This window comes from Varanus komodoensis, unplaced genomic scaffold, assembly GCF_004798865.1.
Source record: "Varanus komodoensis strain SLA01 unplaced genomic scaffold, ASM479886v1 scaffold15, whole genome shotgun sequence".
NCBI lineage: Eukaryota > Metazoa > Chordata > Lepidosauria > Squamata > Varanidae > Varanus > Varanus komodoensis.
The window spans coordinates 18,363,727-18,384,234 of NW_025335440.1; the positions used below are offsets into that span (position 1 = coordinate 18,363,727).

At 45.1% G+C, this 20,508-nt stretch overlaps 1 protein-coding gene across 5 annotated transcripts in view; it reads left to right on the forward strand.

The window, feature by feature from the left end:
- The window catches only part of PARD3 (par-3 family cell polarity regulator), a 592,893-nt gene that overhangs the window by 76,829 nt on the left and 495,556 nt on the right, over positions 1-20,508 (forward strand). The gene's annotated exons all lie outside the window — the stretch shown is intronic.

Genomic DNA, 20,508 nt, shown 5'->3' on the forward strand with positions numbered 1-20,508 from the left:
AGAATGTGATCCTCCCTCTCTTATTTTTAGCAAGACAGAAAAGAGGCCAGGGGGAGGGAGCTAGTCCCGTAGCTGCAACTTTTCAAAGTGCAAGCTGTTAACAGAAGGGATAGGCATTGGATTTGGCCTGGCTTCTAAAAACGTGTGCATTGGCAGAATGTGCTATGATGCTTCTTTGGAAAGTCCTTTCATCTCATTGAGAAGAATCTTACATGATGAATACTTGGTGATGAATACTTCTACAATATCATCCAACAATTGTTCATATTCTAAATGTGGATTCTTTTGGAAGTGTTGACTGTTTTGGCAGGCATGTTTTCATCATTTTTGTTCAGTGGCATATGCACTGTTGCTTAACAATTTGAACTCCTTCTCGCTTTGCAGTTAGGTTTATTGGAACACTTGGACCAAGTTTGCACAGTCATAGAGGGAAAATAAGCGATGGTGGCTTAGCTTCTCTCCCCAGCATGCTGTCCATGATTAGAATCATTGCCTTCGCACAGTGAGGGCTTTTGTGGTATCTGGACTTGGTGTGGATGGGCATCCTGCTTTACAAACTATGCTTAAGTCTATGGGCTTTTCTGGGTCTCTTTCCTCTTGTTGCATTGTTGGTATAGATAGAAACTGAAATACTTTTACTAGTAAATGTATTCATCATTTATGTTACTTCAGGAAGCATTTTGACCTTTTAAAGATTGTAAGCAGTCTTAAGAAAGGGGCTGTTTTACTGCACTGTAAAAGCAGAATCCTGATCTGGTTTGGGATCCTAGTTTGGGGGGAGAGGGGTTTTTTTTAATATTAATAAAAAAATTCCGTGTGCCATGCACTCCAAATCATTACCCAAACCCCATGTGAAGAATTTTTAGTGTTTGATGGTGATCCATAGATCTTTATTTGATATTATAAAAACTGCAGAGGTGGGTTCCTTGATTGAGATTCTGGTTGCAGCAAATGGAAGAAGGGGTAAAGCCCTCCTTATCCATAGTGCACCCTGGTGTTTACACTGTGGCAAAAAGGAGAAAATGTAGTGTTTCCTTGGCCCCTGAGATAGAATTGGGGTGGGGTGAGAATAGCGACACCAGGTGCTTTCTCATTATAACAAGGTATGATTAAACATCTTTGATTTCAAGAAGTGTAGTGTGGAACAATAAATGAAGTACTTCTTCGTGGTCTCTGTGTATCACACACATAATGGGTACTGCGCCTGCGCAGAGCCTGATGCCAGTCAGAATACCCAAGCTGCAATGGTTTTTGGTGGGAACTCCGCACCCCTCCCCCTTGGTGCTTTATAAGGCGGAGCGCCCGCCATTTTCCTCAGTCTTCTTTCGACTGCTAATCGCATTGCCTCGAGCCATTACCTTGTCTTCTCGTATCTGTTTGTTCTAAATCGTTTTTTCTCCCAGTTCCATCCAAGTTACTTCTCCTTGTTTCCAGTTAATTCTTTCTTCTTCCTAAATAATAATAATAATAATAATAATAATAATAATAATAATAATATAGTTAGCATATTTCTTCTCTATCTTCTCTTACCTTGCTATCCCTTCAGCGATGGCTCAGCGTGCGGTGTTTCGAAAGTGTTCGAAATGCGGGGCTAAAATGTCCCCGGCGGACCCTCACGAGCTCTGCCTCCTTTGTTTAGGAGAAGGGCATCGCACAGATAAGTGCAGACATTGCCTGGCCTTTACCAAACAGGCCAGGAAAAATCGAGAGAACAGACTGAGAAAGATCCTCTGGGATCAAGCTTTGCAGGCCTCTGATGAGCTTGCCACTCAATCTATGTCGGCTGGGCCTTCCATGGTAACCTCCCCTCGACCATCCGGGGGAGCAGCTTCCGAGGAGATCTCTCGCTCCTCCCACTCCTTGCGCAAACAAAAGGAGAAATGGAAGCATTCCGACCTCGGGGATCTGTTGGTCCTGAAAAAGGCCAAAAAGGACAAGTTGGACAAGGCCACTAAGAAGCGCAGATCCACTCCAGAACCGCGAAGGGACTTGGACCCAACCGTCTTACCAGTCCCGACGACACCTTCAGTCCCGACAGCCTCGGCACTGATGCCAAGAGAAATGATGCAAGTTACACCGCTGGGATCTCCACAGAGGGTTGAGCCTGTGGACCCGATTATGCTACATCCACCCGAACTGATCGTTCAAGGGTCGAAGTCCGACGGGGAGATCCGTGATTCCCCCCCGAGGTCCTTGCCGTGCCGCCAACCGTCCCGTTCACCGACCCCAATGCCATCCTCCCCTGTGGAGTTATCTCCACCCAGGGACCTGGGTCGCCGGAGGAGTCCTACGCTAACTTCGTGGAGCTTATGGGCCGACTCACAAGAGGTTTGGAGATAGAGGTTGAGCATCAACCAAATACTAATAAGGACAACTTCTATGACATTGTCCGCAAAGAACAGTCATCGGCAATCACCATTCCATTGATTACGACTTTGCGGGAGGCTATGGAAGAGACATGGACCTTCCCCGACCAACCTCAGTCGACCTTGCGGAGGTATGAGTCCATGTACAAGGTCAGAGAACAGGACATCCCCTTCCTTCTGCGACACCCAAAGCCCAATTCGATTGTGGTCGGATCATCTCAAGGGCGGGACAATAGAGAACACTCGGCCCCCAAGGATAGAGAAGGGCGGAAAATCGACCTCATGGCGAGGTGAATTTACGCAGCAATGGGACTGGGCCTGAGAATTTCAAATTACGAAGCAACAACAGCGAGGTACCAGTACTTTCTGATGCAGCGACTGAACTCAATTACCTCGTCCATCCCAGAACAACAACGTGATCTCACCCATGTTTTCATTCGAGAGGCGATGCAGCTGGCGATACAGCAGCTCACCACAGCCCGCCAGCATGTTGACTGCGATTCTCGCACCCTCGTGGGCTCGGTTGCTCTCCGGAGGCATGCCTGGCTAAGTTCGTGCAACTTCCCGGAAGAAACTAAGAAATGGATGAAGGAATGCAGTTCGATGGTTCCGGCCTCTTCCATGATCGGACGGACCACAAGCTGGAGCATATCTATAATGCTCGAGCCACCACCAGGAAAATGGAAATCCCTGGCTTGAACCGTCATAAGTGGCAGCAGCCTAGATATCATAGATACCAGCCATACCATCAGTACCAGCTGCGCTAGCAACAGTTCCCTCAGTGGCAACAGCGAAACCGCTCACAACCGGCTGCCCAATATCAACAGGGCCGCCGTCGCCAGCAGCCGATAAGAGGCAGCGTTGACGGGCACTGCGAACCCATCTTCTCTCTCCTTCTACACCCCTCCCCCCTCCCCCCTTTGTAGCCGGCTCCCTCTTTGGGAGACCATCACATCTGACAAATGGGTCCTTTCCATAGTTGAATCTGGAAACAGAATCGAGTTTGATGTCGTTCCTCCTTTGGGACCGATCTCATACACCGCACCATCAAAAATCCTTAGAGAAGAAGTATCTCAGTTACTCCAGAAGGGAGCAATACGCCAAATTTCGCACTCTGATGGACTCTGCAGTTTTGACTCGAGATATTTCACGGTACCAAAGAGAGATGGTGGCTTACGCGCCATACTCGATCTAAGAGGCGTTAACACCTTTATCACGACTAGAAAATTCCGTATGACCACCCTACAAGACATTCTTCCCCTGCTAGAGAGAGATGATTGGTTCGCGTCTATTGACTTGAAGGATGCCTATTTTCAGATCGGCATCCACCCATTTTTTAGGAGGCTTCTCCGATTCACTGTCCGTCCTGACATTTTTGAATATAATGTACTTTCGGACTTGCCACAGCCCCTAGGGTATTCACAAAATACATGGCTCCAATATGTGCTCACCTTTGCCAATGAGGACTCCAAATTTACCCATATTTGGACGACTGGCTTATAGTTTCTTCTTCTCGGGACCGACTTGTAGCAGTTGTTCACGCCACGTGCACTCTTCTGGAAGACTTGGGACTCCTTATTAATACTGAGAAATCCTGTCTCACTCCTTCACAGGTCATCGAGTTTATAGGGGCACAACTCAATTTGGTTCGAGCCCGGGCATATTTACCATGAACCCGTATGGACAGACTTTGCTCAATAGCCCGTCGGGTCCAAAGAAGCGGATGGGTTCAGGCATTACTCATACAAAAACTGTTGGGCCATATGGGATCCACAGTTGTCATAGTTCCCAATGCCAGACTTCAAATGCGGCCACTTCAGCTGTGGTTTAACGTGGCCTTTCAGCCCCTCCACAATTCGCCAAGACGGCTTCTTCTTCCACCCACTTCAGTTCGCCAGATGCTAACTTGATGGATGGACCTGGAAAATCTCACATTTGGCATCCCATTTCACCAGCGACAGCCTTCCATCTCGCTCCACACCGATGCGTCCCTCACAGGAAGGGGAGCACACTGCTCCAACTTATGGACACAAGGCACCTGGCAAGCACACGAGAGAGTAAATCACATCAACTTCCTCGAGTTGCTGGCAGTGTTCAAAGTGCTACGATCGTTCGAGCCCACGCTTAGAAACTGGTCAGTACAGGTAGCCTCTGACAACACGGTTACCGTATTTTACCTGAACAAACAGGACGGTACAAAATCGGTACCGCTAGCTCAGCTATCCATGCAGATATGGGATTGGTGTATCCCCAGGGGGGTTTCGCTAACTGCAATCCATCTTGTGGGGATTCACAACCAGGAGGCAGACACCCTGAGCAGGAAGATGTCGTCAACCCACGAGTGGGAACTGGACGATCAAGTGTGCAGAGATGTTTTTACCCGGTGGGGTACCCCGACTCTAGACCTGTTTGCGACAGCGTCGAATTCGAAGTGCGTGACCTACTGTTCCAGGGTGGGAATCGGTCCGAACTCATTAGGAGACGCATTAATGGTGAATTGGTCGGATTCATTCCTGTACACTTATCCACCAATCCCGTTGATCACTCGCACTCTGGAGAAAGCTGCTCGGGACCGGGCACACCTGATTCTCATTACTCCGTGGTGGCCCCGCCAGCCCTGGTTCTCAATCGCTCTCAGGATGTCAAGACGCATGTTCTGTCGCCTGCCACGAATTCCTCACCTGATTTAGCAGGGGAAGGGGACAATCCTTCACCCCGACCTCAATACCCTCAATCTTACCGCGTGGCTCCTGCACTAGCTGTCGCGGTCGATCCCGACTTTCTTCCACAAAACTCCTTGGTCCCGATGCCAGAACGTCAGTTGGTACCGGGAGAACCTGCCCAATTAGCTTCCGACGCTACATCACGGCGAGAGCTCGACTTTATCTTACAATCCGCCCTTCGACCGTCCACTCGCCGATCGTATGAGGAGAAATGGAAACGCTTTACCATGTTTGCAGAAACGAATCATTTTAACCCAGAATTAGGTTCCATTGATAATATCCTCCACTTTCTGCTCTCTCTACATCAGTTGGGACTTAAACCTACGTCGATTAAAGTCTATATTGCAGCTATATCACACTTCCGTGGTTCCCTTTCAGGTTCATCTGTGTTCTCCCATGCACTCATCCGGCAATTCCTTAAGGGACTACAAAACCTCCAATCTCCAATCCGACCATCGGTACGGACTTGGAGTCTGTCCGTAGTCCTCCATGCACTCACTAGAGCTCCCTTCGACCTCTCGCGACGACGGACCTGAGACTGCTATCTTGGAAAGTAACCTTCTTGGTCGCCATAACATCAGCAAGAAGGGCAAGTGAACTATCTGCCCTCCGCGTGGATCCACCTTATCTTAATTTCCATAAGGAGAAAGTAGTGCTCCGTATCGATCCGGCGTTCCTCCCCAAGGTGGCCACACTGTTCCACATCAACCAGGACATTGTGCTTCCAGCATTCTTCCCATCCCCGTTCACGCCAATAGAGAAATCTCTTCACTCCCTGGATGTGCGCCGATGTTTAGCTTTCTATTGGTCACGTACAGAAAGCTTCAGAAAGACTAAACGTCTGTTCATCAGGTGCTCTGACCCTGATAAAGGTGCACCTCTTTCTGCACAGAGACTATCAAAATGGACAGTCCAAACCATTGAACTGGCCTATAAACTGGCGAAAATGGACCTTCCTGTGACGCCCAGGGACCATTCCACTAGGGCCATGGCAGCCTCGTCAGCCTTCTTGTCAGGCGTTCCGCTGCTGGATATCTGTAAAGCGGCTACATGGACAACTCCCGGTACCTTTACCAAACACTACAGGCTTGATGTCCGGGCCAGGCAAGACTGCTCCTTTGGATGGGCCGTCCTATCATCCATCCTTCACTGACGACACCGACCCACCTCCGGTGAGTGAAGCTTATTAATCACCCATTGTGTGTGATGCACAGAGACCAAGAAGAAGAAAGTAAGGTTGCTTACCTGGAACTGTCGTTCTTCGAGTAGTCATCTGTGCAGTCGCACAACCCGCCCTCCGGCCCCACTCGAGGGACGGGACAGTAGTCTTTCTTTCTAGTGACTTCTCTGATGAGTGGTACATTCCGCTAGGGGGCGATTTACCGGTCTCCAGAGACCGAGGAAAATGGCGGGCGCTCTGCCTTATATAGCACCAAGGGGGAGGGGTGTGGAGTTCCCGCCAAAAACCATTGCAGCTTGGGTATTCTGGCCAGCATCAGGCTCTGTGCAGGCACAGTACCCATTATGTGTGTGACTGCACAGATGACCACTCGAAGAACGACAGTTACAGGTAAGTAACCTGACTTTTCTTGGGTATGCTGTCTTTTCAGAAGATTTTCTTGCATGCAAGTGAAATCCACGTAACTTATTTTTACATACTGCACTGCTTTTAAATGCAACCTGACACAGGTCGCAATGCCTGCCTTCAGAGGCTCGAGCATTTCTGAGCTCACTCTTCTAGTGCGGCTTTCCATACTGAAATGGCACCTGGTTGTTTGTCTCTCGGTGACTTGTGGCTTCTGGCACTCGGCTGCCACTTCAACAAACATCACAGCTGTAATAGCAGCATTTCGTTTCTGTGTCAGCAGCTAAGAAACCTGTCAGGCAGCCGTGGATCATATTTTTTCTCTTGGCTCCCTAAGTTTTGCTTCCTTTCATGCAATGACAAAGCTGTGACTCAGAGGCCTGAGTTATTGGCGGTGTGTGCCAATGACTGCAATCGAAAAAGCACTGGACTGGTAATCTGAGGCCTGTTTCCCTTAACCGCTTCTGTCTGTAGTATTTGCCAAGTGCATACCTTTCCACACCCACTTAGGGAATGGTTTCCTTTTGAAAGTTGGCCTTTACTTCCCCTTGTCATGAATGGTTTTAGTAGTACATTGTTAAACTATGTCTCTCTATAGTTCACTTTGCCTGGTGTTCCATACTTTAGGCTGGCTCTGCCTCTCAAGGTATATATCCAAAATATGCACTTGTTAGCATTTGTTTAGAAACCTCTGTCCAGCCTGGTGCTCTCCAGATGGTTCAGGCTACAACTCCTGCCATCCCCACTTATTACAGCCAGGCTTGCTTTGAAAGAAAAGTCCACAGCCCCATCCATGCGAGGGCTTCCTGCTTTCTTCCGTAACAGGAAGTTTCTGCCTGTGCACAGTTCAGGCAGTTCGCCAGCTGCTCACAGAGAAGAATGGGCAAGGTGTAGAGCGTTTGGCTCTTGACTTCCAAGGTCTGCTCCTGCTAAGCTTTGGCAGTTGTTTTCAGTCTGTGGAAGGAAACTAGATAATAACAGCTTGCTGATGAAGTTGAAGTAAATTGGAGAGAGACCCACATGTGTCTGGAGTGAACTTGAGAAGGTACGAGACATGCACTCAGTGAAATAAATGAGAATAGAGGGAAGGCAGGGCTAGTCCCAGCTTTCCATGGATGCAGCTGGATTCTCATTTCCGTAAAACAGAGTTCACAGGCTGGTCACCGAGTCAGCAGTGGATTTTGTGCCATCACCACTCAGGCATTCCTCCATGTGCTGCAGGGCTGTCCCCTAAAAATACTTTTATCTTTGGTTGAAAGACATCTAAAGACATCTACGCCCACTTGACCTTTGAGGAGTTCTCTGGCGGTCATTCGCTTGGGCTCTTAGTCACCCAGTGAGTGTGGACTGACAAAATATGGTCTAGAGGAACCTTGACCTTTTTCAGCACATGCAGTTCTTGATTGTGCAACTCTCTTTCGTTGAATCACCGGGTCCTAATGGTGGGGAAAAAATGTTTTTTCTCCCTCCCTGTTTGAACATTTGTGTTCATCCCTGTGCATGCATGTTGAAGCAGACCAGTCTGTTAGGAGGTCTTGCATCATAATAAGCTGTCGATGGAACGCAGATAATGGGGGACTTGTGTTTAAGGACATGTTTAAGGACAGGCTTGACCCACTATAGGGCCAGCCTGAGGAAAATGGGGAAAAGTGGCTGGAGCCGCAGCGGCAAAGGGTGTGAAATAAGGTACTAAAAGGAGACTGGTGACTGCCAGTAAGGCTTATCAGTGTTGCTGTTCGTCAGGGTGCAGCCCCCTTTTAACCTCAAGGATCACAGCGGATCCCTGATGGGTTGCCCAGGGCCACACACACTCTCACACACACGCACACCCTTTCGCATTCCGTTCACACAGACAGGCTTCCCCACCTGTGCCCTCCAGGTGGGGCTTCAGCAGCTCACAGCGATTGAGATGGTGGGTGAGGACAGCCCTTCCCTTGTCGCCCTGGTGCTGGCAGGGCTTTCCTTGTTACTGTGACGACTAGGCAGGAAAACTGGACAGGATCCCAATGGCTGCACAAGCCACAGCTCAGGACTGTGCATGGCCCACAAGATGTATTCCCCCTGTGCTTGTGGGAGATGATGCTAGCAAATACATGTATGCATATAATTTAAAAAGCAAGCCTTTTTTAAAAAAAGAATGACTTGCTTCTTCACTTATTTTCTAATATCAGCTTTTATGCCTGTAAGATGTGCAAGAATGGTTGTCTAAAGCATATGAATGGGAGCATCCGAGCTTCCTTGTCCCAGGATCCCTGCACCTACAGAGCCACTGTTGGACTGGGACTTTGCAGAAGTGGGTATTAGTCCCCACTCACCCATGGAGCTCATTGGGTGACTTTGGACCAATCACAGACTTGCAGCCTAACCTACCTCGCAGAGTTGTTGTGAGGATAAAATGGAGGCCTTTGAAAGCTGCCTTGAATTCCTAGCAGGAGGAAGAATGGGAGGACATAAATGCAATGTGCAGCATACTACTGCATACAAATTCCTTTGCAGAATGTATTCAAATCCACTCGAACAGGATGTACAGATAAAATATTTACCACAGGGAGAGGAAGCCAGGCCAAGAAGGTGCCGGTTTGGTTAATGAGCAACATCCAGAAGGCCATCAGGAGCCAAAATGCATCCTTGAAGATGCAGAAAAGCTGTCCAAAAGAGAAAAATGGAAAGGAGCATAAGCACAGCCAAACAAATGGAAGTTTTCAAGCAAAGCGAAACAAAACAAAACAGAGCTTATTGCTCAGAACATTGAAACAAATGCTTTTAAATGTACAAGGAGTAGAAAATGAATCTGGGAGGCCGCACAATTGGAAGAGGAGAGAGGTGAGAACTCCCTGAGGGCCGGGGGTAGGGGGGGGGGTTAGCTGACAAGCTGAATGGATTCTTTGAGCCAATCTTCACTGTGGAACATGCATGAAATTGCTTTTGGAAAGGAGGTTATCTGAGAGTGAGAAGTGAAGTTGTACAGCTAACTGATGGATTAAAAATGACTGTCACCAGGTGAGGGTGACATCCATTGGATTTCTTCCCTTGGAGAATTTAAACTTTGAACTGCTGATATTATAAACACATAAATACGTAACTTGCCTCCTTAAAGGAGCATACCCAATTAGTGACGATTGAAAAAGAAGGCTCTCTGGGGGAGCGAGAAAAATGCAGACCTGTATACTTAATTTTCTATCCAGCGTTGGTCAGTCAAAAACTATGTTCCAGAATGGGATGGCCAAGCATTTATGGGGCTTGCTTAGCTGTCTTTCTCGTGACCTATATCAAGTATAGCAGCACTGTTCTTTCTTGTGCTGGTGCAAATGCCTCCAGTCGCCTTTGGCCGTTTGGGTTGGCGTGCATGTTTGGAATTTTGGGAGCAAGTTATGGCTGCCTTCAGAAAATAGGGTTAGGGTTACAAAATTGAATGGTCTCAGACAAGTTGCTCACTCTCTATAAGCGGCCTGTCTGTGATATGTGGATAATGATGCTCAGCTAGTTAATTGCATTGTTGCTCAAACTGGAACATTTAAAAAAACACATAAAATTGGATGGACTTTGAATACCGTCTATATCAGTGTATAAGGTGGCTATTTTGGGCTGTTTTCCTGTTGCTTGTCATACGTGTGGTGTATACATGTGGTAACCCCCAATTTTTGCTTCGCTATTTTTAAGGGTTGTCTTATATGCTGATATATATGGTACTAAAAATACAACACTTAAAATATACCATTTATTAATACTCAGTGCATGTGTTTTCTGTCTGTCAGTGTAACAGTTCGCTTGGTGGTCTGTCACACTGCTACTTCTAAAGGTGCTCCGCTGTTAATTTCCTCATGTCTGTGCTTATGCCTGTAAGAGCCCCAGGAACTGCTTTTGCAGCCGTCTGCTCTCCAGCTAAGAAGCATACGGTCGGTGCTTGGCTTCCCGTTCCTTAACATTCAGTCAGCATTTGTGACCCTGCATAAGTCTTCATCTCTTATTTATATACTCTGGCATGCAGAGATGCAATCCAAGGTGATGAGGTGTGCGGGGAAGTGGCAATCTCTAGGCCGCGCTTCTAAGTGTGATGCCAACGCAGCCAGCCTTGATTTGTGAGGCTGGGCTTGGCTTCCCAAGCTCCTCTCTTGCAAAACAGATTAGGGTCCGATCTTCTTATTGGTGATTAGGCCGTTGTCTGAAAGATTGAGCATGAGAGTCTGAAGGATTTTCTGGTGCGTTTTTGACTTGAGAGTGCCGTAGTGGGGAAAAAGCAGAGGTTCATTTCGGCAGATCAGTGTTCATAAAACATTCATAGCACAGAACTGTATTAAGTGATCAAATTGCTGCTGAAATTTCCAGCGAGATAACAAATTGCTTTATGTGCAAACTCCATTTTAAAGCTCTGCAAGGGCTCTTTATCCCTTTAATTAATGTCTGGCTGTGGAAAATGTAATGTTTAAGCAACCAAAGCTTAGGGGGCTGGGGAGCAGGGTGAGGTGGAGAGATTGAAGGCGGCACAGCGAAGCAGCTGGGCATGGGTCTGAAGCATTTTACATATCCACGGCCTGATTGGTTTTTGTTCTCCCTTTTTTATTTTTAATTTTCCATGACCCTCTCAGACTTCTATTTACACAGATGCAAGTCCTGCTGAACTCAATCAGTGGCAAGTGATTGAGGTGAGCAGTGAATAGTTGACCTCCTTTTCTGAAGCCTCTGTTAGAAGTCTGATGTGCGGTGCCACATGTTGCGTGTGCAATTTGCTCCCGAAACGTTCCGTTTTAAGCCCAAGCAGCTTTCTCTGCAGGGCCACTCATGCCATATGTGTGTCACCCAGAAGAACAAATGTCGTGACAATTGCTCAATCCGAGGATGTTTCACCTGAACTGTGTGGTGGTTGCGGTGGGGAAATTAAACATGCTCCATGTTATGTAAATATGGAACACAATTATGTGTTTTAAGTGGCATGTGTATAAACATTTTAAGCAGTAGCATGTTTAGAGAGCAATCCTACAACCCCCAGCACAGCACCTGTGGGCCCATAGAATGCTTTGGATTCCCAGAACTGAGACTGGAGATGGAGCCCTGAACTTGGAGCTGTAGATTTAGGCTGAGATTCTTCTCCTCCTGCATCAGCTGACATGAAAAGAATTGCTGCACCTGCTTCTCCAAAGCTGGAAAAGGGATAAGGGTTTTTGGAGGGGAGTGGCAGTGGGAGGATAGAAAACCAGAGCTGCCAGGATGTGATGTGATGTCATGTCATGTCATGCATTTCGGCCTCCTTCCCTCCGTGTCTGAAGTTCCAGCCCAAATTGGCCATCTAGTGCCTTGCAACTCTGGAGTTACAGAGAAGTGGAAATCAGATCTTCTTGCCACACAGAGATGCTTACAAAGTTTGGAGGCTTATGAGCATTGAAGGCTTCAACCTATTGGATTGGTCCTTACCTTGTTTAAATTAAGGAAACCCTGCAAAGGTGCAGGGAACTGTTGACCTGTTAAGAAAGAACTATGAATAATATGTTGACAGCCACTCATCTGTTTCAGCAGAGTTCAGCTGTCTTCCTCTGAGCTTGTTGAAGCACCTTCAGTTTTCCTGTCATTACCTCTTAGGAACATTTCACATAGAGGGGGAGATGCTTGTCAAGGACATATATGCATTCACACATGCTTGCTAGAGCTATTCACTTATGAAACATTAATTGGAACTTTGAAACTGCTGTGGTAGCCTATTATTATATTTGCAGGTGGTATCTGTTTGTTACTAAGGGATTTATGAAATATGCCCGCCTGGCCCCTGAGATCTGTGGGAGAGGCCCTCCTCCGGGAACCCTCCGTGAAGGAAATTAGGAGGGTGGGTACTCGGAGGAGAGCTTTCTCTGCGGTGGTGCCCAATCTATGGAATGCGCTCCCCAGAGAGGTCCGCCTGGCGCCGTCGTTATTTGTTTTCCGGCACCAGGTGAAGACCTTTTTATTCAAATGTCATTTTAACTGTTAATAGTATTTATTTATTTTATTCTTTGGCCAGGGCGACTTAATTTATGCTGTTAATTTATATTATTTTAACGAAGCTTATTTATGTCTGTGAGCCGCCCCGAGGCTTCGGCGAGTGGGGCGGCATAGAAGTTTACTAAATAAATAAATATGGAAATATAAACCACTGGGGAATTCTCCAGCTTCATAGGAAGCAAGGCATTTTGCACGTGCTCAGGAGCATGCACGGATACTATGTCACGTGCTCCTAGGCCTAACCTTCCTGTGGTCAAAACAAGCTGAGAAGGGCAGCTCCAGTCTTATAAATGCTACCAGAAATCCAGCTGAAGCCTTTTCCGAATGCTGGTTGACTGCTAGAATGCCTCGGGAAGACGTCAGATACATGGATGGCGTCTGGCCTTTTGCCTGCTTGTTCAAGTCTGGGTTTTGCCTTGCAGCAGGACTTGAAGCTCCTCTGTGACTTAGTCCAACAGTGTAACACAAAGTCTCTCCTTCATATAGAGCTTCCTGTTCATACTCCCTGATACTCTCCCAGAGATATGTCCTGGTTTCTGTTGTCTCCCCCCCCCCCCCCCTGCAGGCTTCCAGCCGTCATTCTGTAAAATTGCACATCCCGTGAGGCAGGGACCTGTTCCGTCTGTTGCTTATGCTGCAAAGCAGCAGTGTATCATGGGCACCACCATCCCAGCTTAGCATGGAATGCCTGTTATTCCAAGTTTCGTCTCATGATTGGTCTGCTTCCAAGGAGGAAAAATCCTTTCTTTCTGTGCTGTGCTTTGCAAGGTGGATTCGCTTCCATCATATTAGCAAAAACTTAGGTAAAACAAGTTCAGGGAAGTCCCCAAAGCATGTGCTTTCAGAGGCTGCAGACTGCTTCACCAGATGCCTAGTTATATGTGTTCTGACAACTTGCTGCACATGTTTGCCTGATACTAATTCTGTTCCATGCATCTGATGGGCTGTTGCCACTTAGCTGTGTGAACCTGTGTTTCAAAACGCTGTCTTGGGTTAGGAGCAGTGCTTATCTTCCAAAAAGAAGATGATCCATTCAGCAGAGAGGGAGAGGCCTGGGCTCCCCCCAACTTGTTGGCTTTGTTGGTGCGGTCATCCTTCTCTGTATGGCTGATGTGCATGCATATAGTATGTCTCCTAGTAATGCCAATATATCTCTGCTTTAGGATCTCTACATGCTTGCATTCACATTACACAAGATATGCATGCCCTTTGCACTAAAAAATTAGCTTCAATCCTACATAATATTTCGGTTGGGCATTCATGTGCTATGGCCTTTTCTGCATTGGTACCAACAGCACAAAAGAGCTGTATGGACCTTGTTCTGGTTTCCATGCATCAGTTCTGCCAACATGAGAAGTGGCTCAAGTGACAAACCAGTTGGCAAAGCTAGCAGAAACTATAGAGACCCATTCCTTCCAGTGCTAGAAGTTAGTTTGGAGCTTTCTTCTGTGCTCTTGTCATCTTTTTATGATTGATAGTAGTGACTAATATGTTGGAGGCATTTGCGTACCAGCTGTAAGTGCATCGGAAAAGAGAACTGGGAGCAGTAGTTGCAAAACAGCTGTTCTCAATTCAAAGCAGTATTTGAAGCTGTGTAATAACTTTCAAGTGGCACTGCTTTTGTACAGAATGAATGAGGTATGCTAATGTTTCTCATGTACAAAAGAAATTCTATTAGGTGAATTATGTGGCAGTTGCATTTGAACTTAACACTAACCTACAGTTTACTTTAGTGCTTCAAGGAGAAGGCATAGCACACAGTTGAGCTTCCTCTTCAGGTGGGTTTCTGAAGGAGGAGTATGGAAGCTTTCGCATGGGGTGGCCAGATGGAGAAGAGGATGGGGGTCCCTTTCCTTGAATAGCTGTGTGCGAGAGGGAATATATGCTGTCCTGCACCATTTGCACTGGGTTCCAATTGAAGCCTGGACCCAATTTAAGACGCTAGTGATGACTTATAATGGGCTAAATGGCTTAGGACCTGGATATTTGAAGCAGCACCTCCTTCCATACATACCTGCCTGGCCTCTAACCTCTGGAGTGGATGGAGGTCCTCCTTTGGGAGCCCTCTGAAGGAGATCAGAAGTGTGGCTTCCCAGAGGAAGGCCTTCTTTGTGGTGGCGCCCTGACCATGGAATTGGCTCCCCAGAGAGGTGCGCCTGGTGTCGATGCTTTTTTCATTTCAACACCAGGCCAAAACCTTTTTTATTTTCCCCAGTATTTTAAATGTTAGTGTTGTTTTTAGAATTGATTTTATATATTATGTATGGTGCTGTGTCCTTTTTATTTATGTTATCGCCACCCTGAGACATTGTAAAGGGCAGGATACAAAAACGTAAAATAAATAAAAAAATAAAAAATAAACACGTTTATGTCTTCTGGTGCTGCTTGCATGGCAAACCATACCTCTACTTCTGTACAATTATTAAAAGTACAGGAACCACCTTCTTTATATCTGGACATTCTGCTTTCACTTCTGTTTTAGACTAATCATAGCTTGTGATGATGTCTGAACTAGTAATGACTGAGGTTTGTGTTAGGTTATGGTTGGTGGAAACAACCCAACTTCCAACCATGGTTTTTAAAGCTGGCTTTCACTAATCATAGTTTAACAAACCCTAATTACAGTTCAGGATTCAGACAGCACAGGTGAATTGTGATTAATCTAAAATGGAAGTCAGTCTGCAGCTGTTCTGGAGGAGAGGAGAGGTTGGAGAGTGGAAAATTTGAGGTTTGCTGCAACTCCTCTATATAATTTTAAAACAGGGTCTTGGGGGAATGTAGATTTTAACAAAGTAGAAAATAATAATTATTAGATCACTTCAAAGTTTATGTAATTAAGGGCACTGGAAGAATTCTATTTTAGGAGAAGAATGAAGTTATTTTTATATTATGAGCTTGAAATGGTTGTAATTATAATTACTAATGACACAGACACTTGAGATTATAAAGTTGGCATTCATCCAGTTTCCATGAAATGTGTGTTTTTAGCTTTTTAATTATTTTAGGGGAAAGCAAGAAAAAATTAGCGTGTTGTGAACTATTTATTGGAGAGCAAGAATCAGCATTTTATTCTAGTTTGTCTGTTCAACAGATGTTACACATGCCCTTCCGTTTCTGTTGTCCTGGTTAAAAGAAGCCTCTAAGAACTGCTGAGAAATGTTTAGTTCTCTCTCTGCTTTTCTCCAGCTGGCTTACTGCTGCTCACCTTTTCAAGAGTCTGGCAGCTTGGAATCTTCTACTGTTAGTGGTGTGTGGATCATTAAAGCCCGACTTGTTTCCACGGGGACAGTTTCTAAATGTTGGCTAGGAGACGACCTCTAGCTAAATATTATGGTTGATATAATTGTTCAATGTGATGGATTTTGCGGCAGTCAGCAACATTAAGTAGATATCTATAGCTCCCTGCCCACAAGAATTTACAATCCAAAGTTAGATAGTGTGGGTTGAACAGGGAAAGGGGAGGGATGGAAGAGATGACTATGTATATTTATGTGTTTTTGATCTTTTAATTTGATGTGAGGATCTAGGCGTTGAGAAATTGCTTTCTGGCAAAGGGTTTCTTTTTTGAAAGACAGAGAAGTGACTCCACATAAGCTTTCTGGGTACAGAAATTTAGAAATGAGTACATAATACTTATTAGATATCCCATAGATATGTATTGAGAGTTACATCAGAAGAATGGTAGTTAACAAATGCAGCAGTGTGGTATAGTGGTTAAGAGCATGGGTCTGGGACTCAGTGATCTGGATTGTAGTCCCCGCATGGCCATGGAATCAACTGGGTGACTTTGGGCCAGTCATAGACTCTCAGCCAACCTACCTCACAGGGTTGTTGTTGTTGGAGTAAGATTGAGAGCAGCAGGAGGAGAATGATGTAAGTCGTCTTGAGTTTTTTATAAGGAAAAAAAGTGGGATATAATTATAATAAATATGTAACAGTGGCATTTTATAATGTGAAATAGCCTTATATGGAAAATGCAGACCATGTGAACAGTGGCACATGGACTCCATCTTTGCATTCATTCATCAGTTTTATCACTATTATTTTGAAAAGAGAGAAAGATATAAACTTTAAGCTGGGGATGGATGCACATGGCCTTTTCAGCCCTTCACACCTGCTGAGCTTTATTGCATTCTATAGAAACAGTCTCTTTTATACCTAGGAGTTCTGACTGCCCGTATAATTTTGATTAAGGTACTGCCTAAGCTGCCTCATCTATAAATCATTCACATTTGCCTTATGTGGACTGGATCACGCAGAGGAAAGCTTTCTAAATCATGGCAGATCATATTTTATTCAGGGGAAGTCTAGTTTTATTTTTATTTTTATTTAAACATTTCTATGCCGCCCCATTCGCCGAAGCCTCGGGGCGGCTTACAAAACATCAGTTAAAATATAAAACACTAAAAATATAAAACACATTAACATTATAAAATAAGTCGCCAGCCCTAACGTGTTCTTGTTGTCACTGGTTTTACTGGGTGTGTTTAAGCAGGACTAAATCTGGATCCAACCAAATGTGTGGTGTGTGATGCTAAGCACCATGCCTGGTTTAGGTGCCATATATCTTTCTCAGTACAAGTATTGGAGCTAAATAACACGCACATGATATCTTGCACCACTGAACTTTCCTCCATCACATACTGTTTGCTTTGGAAGGTGGTGTGAAAGTTCTGTCTGTGGAGTTTCTCCATTAACAGTAAGTTGCATACAATTAAAGAACAGAGCAATGATAGAAATATGGAAAGAATCCCTGTTGTTTTCAATTAATTTCTGTATCTTCGTGCATGCAGTTTTGAAGTGCCAAGTGTGTTGTGTTATCTATTGTCAAGGGACCTCCTCCTTGGCGTTAACTGCTGCACTGAGTGTCCTCTTGTTTGTGTTACAGAATGATGATGTTTCTGTAGAACAGAAATGGAGGATGGTGTATGCACAGAACTTCGTCAAGCCACTGATGGCTACTTTAGCAAAGCCATCCATTTCTTTAGGTAGCATGCATATGTACATCTGTTGCTGGGGAATATGGGCAGGATGGTGCCATTGCATGGGTCCTGCTTTTCAGTTTTCTGTCAGCAGCTAGTTGCCTGTTGTGTGAACTGATGGACCAGGTGGATCCATGGTCTGATCCAGCAGGCTCTTCTTATGTTGAGTCTGGCAATCTGAGCCTTTATTTCTTGACCGTGGCTTCCAGTTAATCCACTATAGTGTTGCTTAATACATTTGCTATACTGGCAGCTCTTTGACATAACAGACATGACTGAAGTTAGTACTTATAGGGAGTGCTAAACAAATACATAAGATTTGGAGCTCATAAATACCACAACTTGCAGGGCAAGTGCCAAACTGTATGTTGAAGCTACAGACAAATGTGTATCATACCCTATATATAGATTATATTCAACCCGCATAAAATAATTTTGATGACTGTACATGCTGCTAGACATGTACTGTACATGCTGCACAACATGTTGTGCAAACCACATGTTGCAAAAATGTGCCAAATTCTTCCCAGCCTGACCTTGCCAGTTTTGGTGACCTCTTATTTTTTCGTAGACCATTAAGCACATGGCACAGCACCTTGGTTATTGCATTTGTGGAAAAAAGCAAATTGCATGTGAGAAACAATAATACCAACTTCATTTCCTATTTTCTCTTCCAGAGGAAGCTATGGTTTAAGAGGACAGCAATGCATTGGCTGTCAAAGCTCACTTTTTTCTACTGTAGGGCTGAGGCTCTGTCACAGTGTGCCAAAAGCATGAGGATAAGGCCTGGATGCCCCTTAATTTAGTACCTAGTGAGAGCATAGACCTGAACCACAAATGCTTACGCAGTTGTGCCCCATAGTGAAAAGCCCTCTTCATTGATAAAGGCATGCGGGGGGGGGGGGGAGGTCATTGCTTGTGCTGCCTTTTCACATTGACATGACTTGACAGTCAGCCTATTTTATTTGCATTTTGAGGGACATACCTCTCTGTAAACCAGCTTTCCTTCCTAGACATCTTTTAATAGATAGTGCATATGGCAACTTTCTAGAATTTAGGTGGGTGGCAGCTGGGATGACTCCCCAGTCACAGAATTCCCTGCCTAGGACAATTCACCATTCATGATTATTTAGCCACCAAGGGAAATCTGTCCTCTTTGCTTGAGCCTTTATTATGCTTTAAGCTGATCTGGAGCTGTTCCAGACTTACAGGTCTTTAGGCGGTTTTTGCTTGATTTGTTCTTAGCATGTTATATTGTTTTTAATTATGCTTACAAGTTGCCTCGGGGAGTATAGTGCTGGAAAGGTATGCTATATATCTTTTAAAATTTCCAAGGTGCTATAACTTGCAATACTTGCTGGAAATTCAAAGCAAGGAAATGAGAAAACCAAAGCATCATCTTAATATGGAGCGTGTAAAATATAATATATATGAGCGTGAAAGTACATGTCTGAGGTTTGGCGTCAATGAAAATGCTGATTGTTTGTGTCTGGAAATACAACCCCAGCATGTGAATTGATATAGTGCAGCTTGTGCAATGAGTACTCTGCAAGGGAGGAGTTAAAAAAGATGGCTTTGAATCCCAGTTGGGCTGTTTCACCTCCTCCCTTTAGGTGCTGACACTGTTTCCACACCCTTTTAGCTTGCATCAAGCTACCTTTCCATCATCTTTAGCGTATTCGGTATGAGAGGTGCTGCTGCTTTCGATCATCCCTGCAGACCTGCTTGTTGTGACACTCCAAATGACAGTTCTTAGAAGAAATGGTGTGACCATTTGGACACACAACAAATACTTCTCAAGTGGAACCTGTTGTGCTAGGTTGGTTGCGTTCCTGCAAGACTGAGGAAAGTCCGTACACCCAGAAAGAGGAAGGCTGAAACTGGTGCTTGTGTGGTGCACCTTGGCTTATCAGCGTCCTGGAGTTGGCTTTGGAGGATTAAAATGGCAGACAAGCCAAGAATGAAAATGAAAAAGAAATCTAAATCTTTTTCTTATGATCGCCGGAGGGATTCAGTGAAAATTAAGAGGCAGGCTAAATCTCTCCGCTGCAAGTCTGCTGCCTTGGAAACCTGTAAAAGACCAGTGAAGGAAAGGCAGGTTGGTAGAAGTTTGTTTGGCACAGTTCCCAATTGCACGCAAGTAATACAGATTTTAATTTACTGGGTGCTGTTCAGTAATATTAATTCTATTTCCTTCCATTTGGTTTCACTTCAGTTGGTTGTCCTGCTTGCTTCCCCTTTTGGCTATGGATTTGAACAATTTGCATTTTTAGTTAGGAAACTATGACTTCTTTTATCTAAGTACCTTGTAAAGTGTGAGATGAGAGGTTACACCTCCTCTGTAGGAGTATTTCCAGAAGTGTTCTGGTGATCTGCCACTGGCATATCCAAGTATTCATGGATAATTCCTCTTCTCATTGATCCCAGTGGACATCAACACCTAAACTTCACAGAAGGAAGCACTGTGCTGGGCTCTTCCTGATTTGCATTGCTTCTGGGAGAAGTGCTTGGAAATTGCTAAATCACACTGCATCAGAAGTATGTTTCTGAGCTGATTATATTATTTTGAAGGCATAGTGTTTGGCGTGTTCTCTCTCTCTCTCTCTCTCTCTCTCTCTCTCTCTCTCTCTCTCTCTGTGTGTGTGTGTGTGTGTGTGTGTGTGTGTGTTACTCATAATGACCTTAATTGCTTGCTTGCTTGGAGGTAGGACAGCTCTCGACACTCTGGGCACTTGAGTCAAGTTGTCCTGAACTTTGCTCTCAAATGTATTAAAATGATCTTGTTTTTCATGACCATTGTATTCCAATGTATTATAAATGGCTTTGTGGGTTCTTGTTAGGCCTGAACGTATAGAAATGTTCTTATAAATAGATAGATAAGG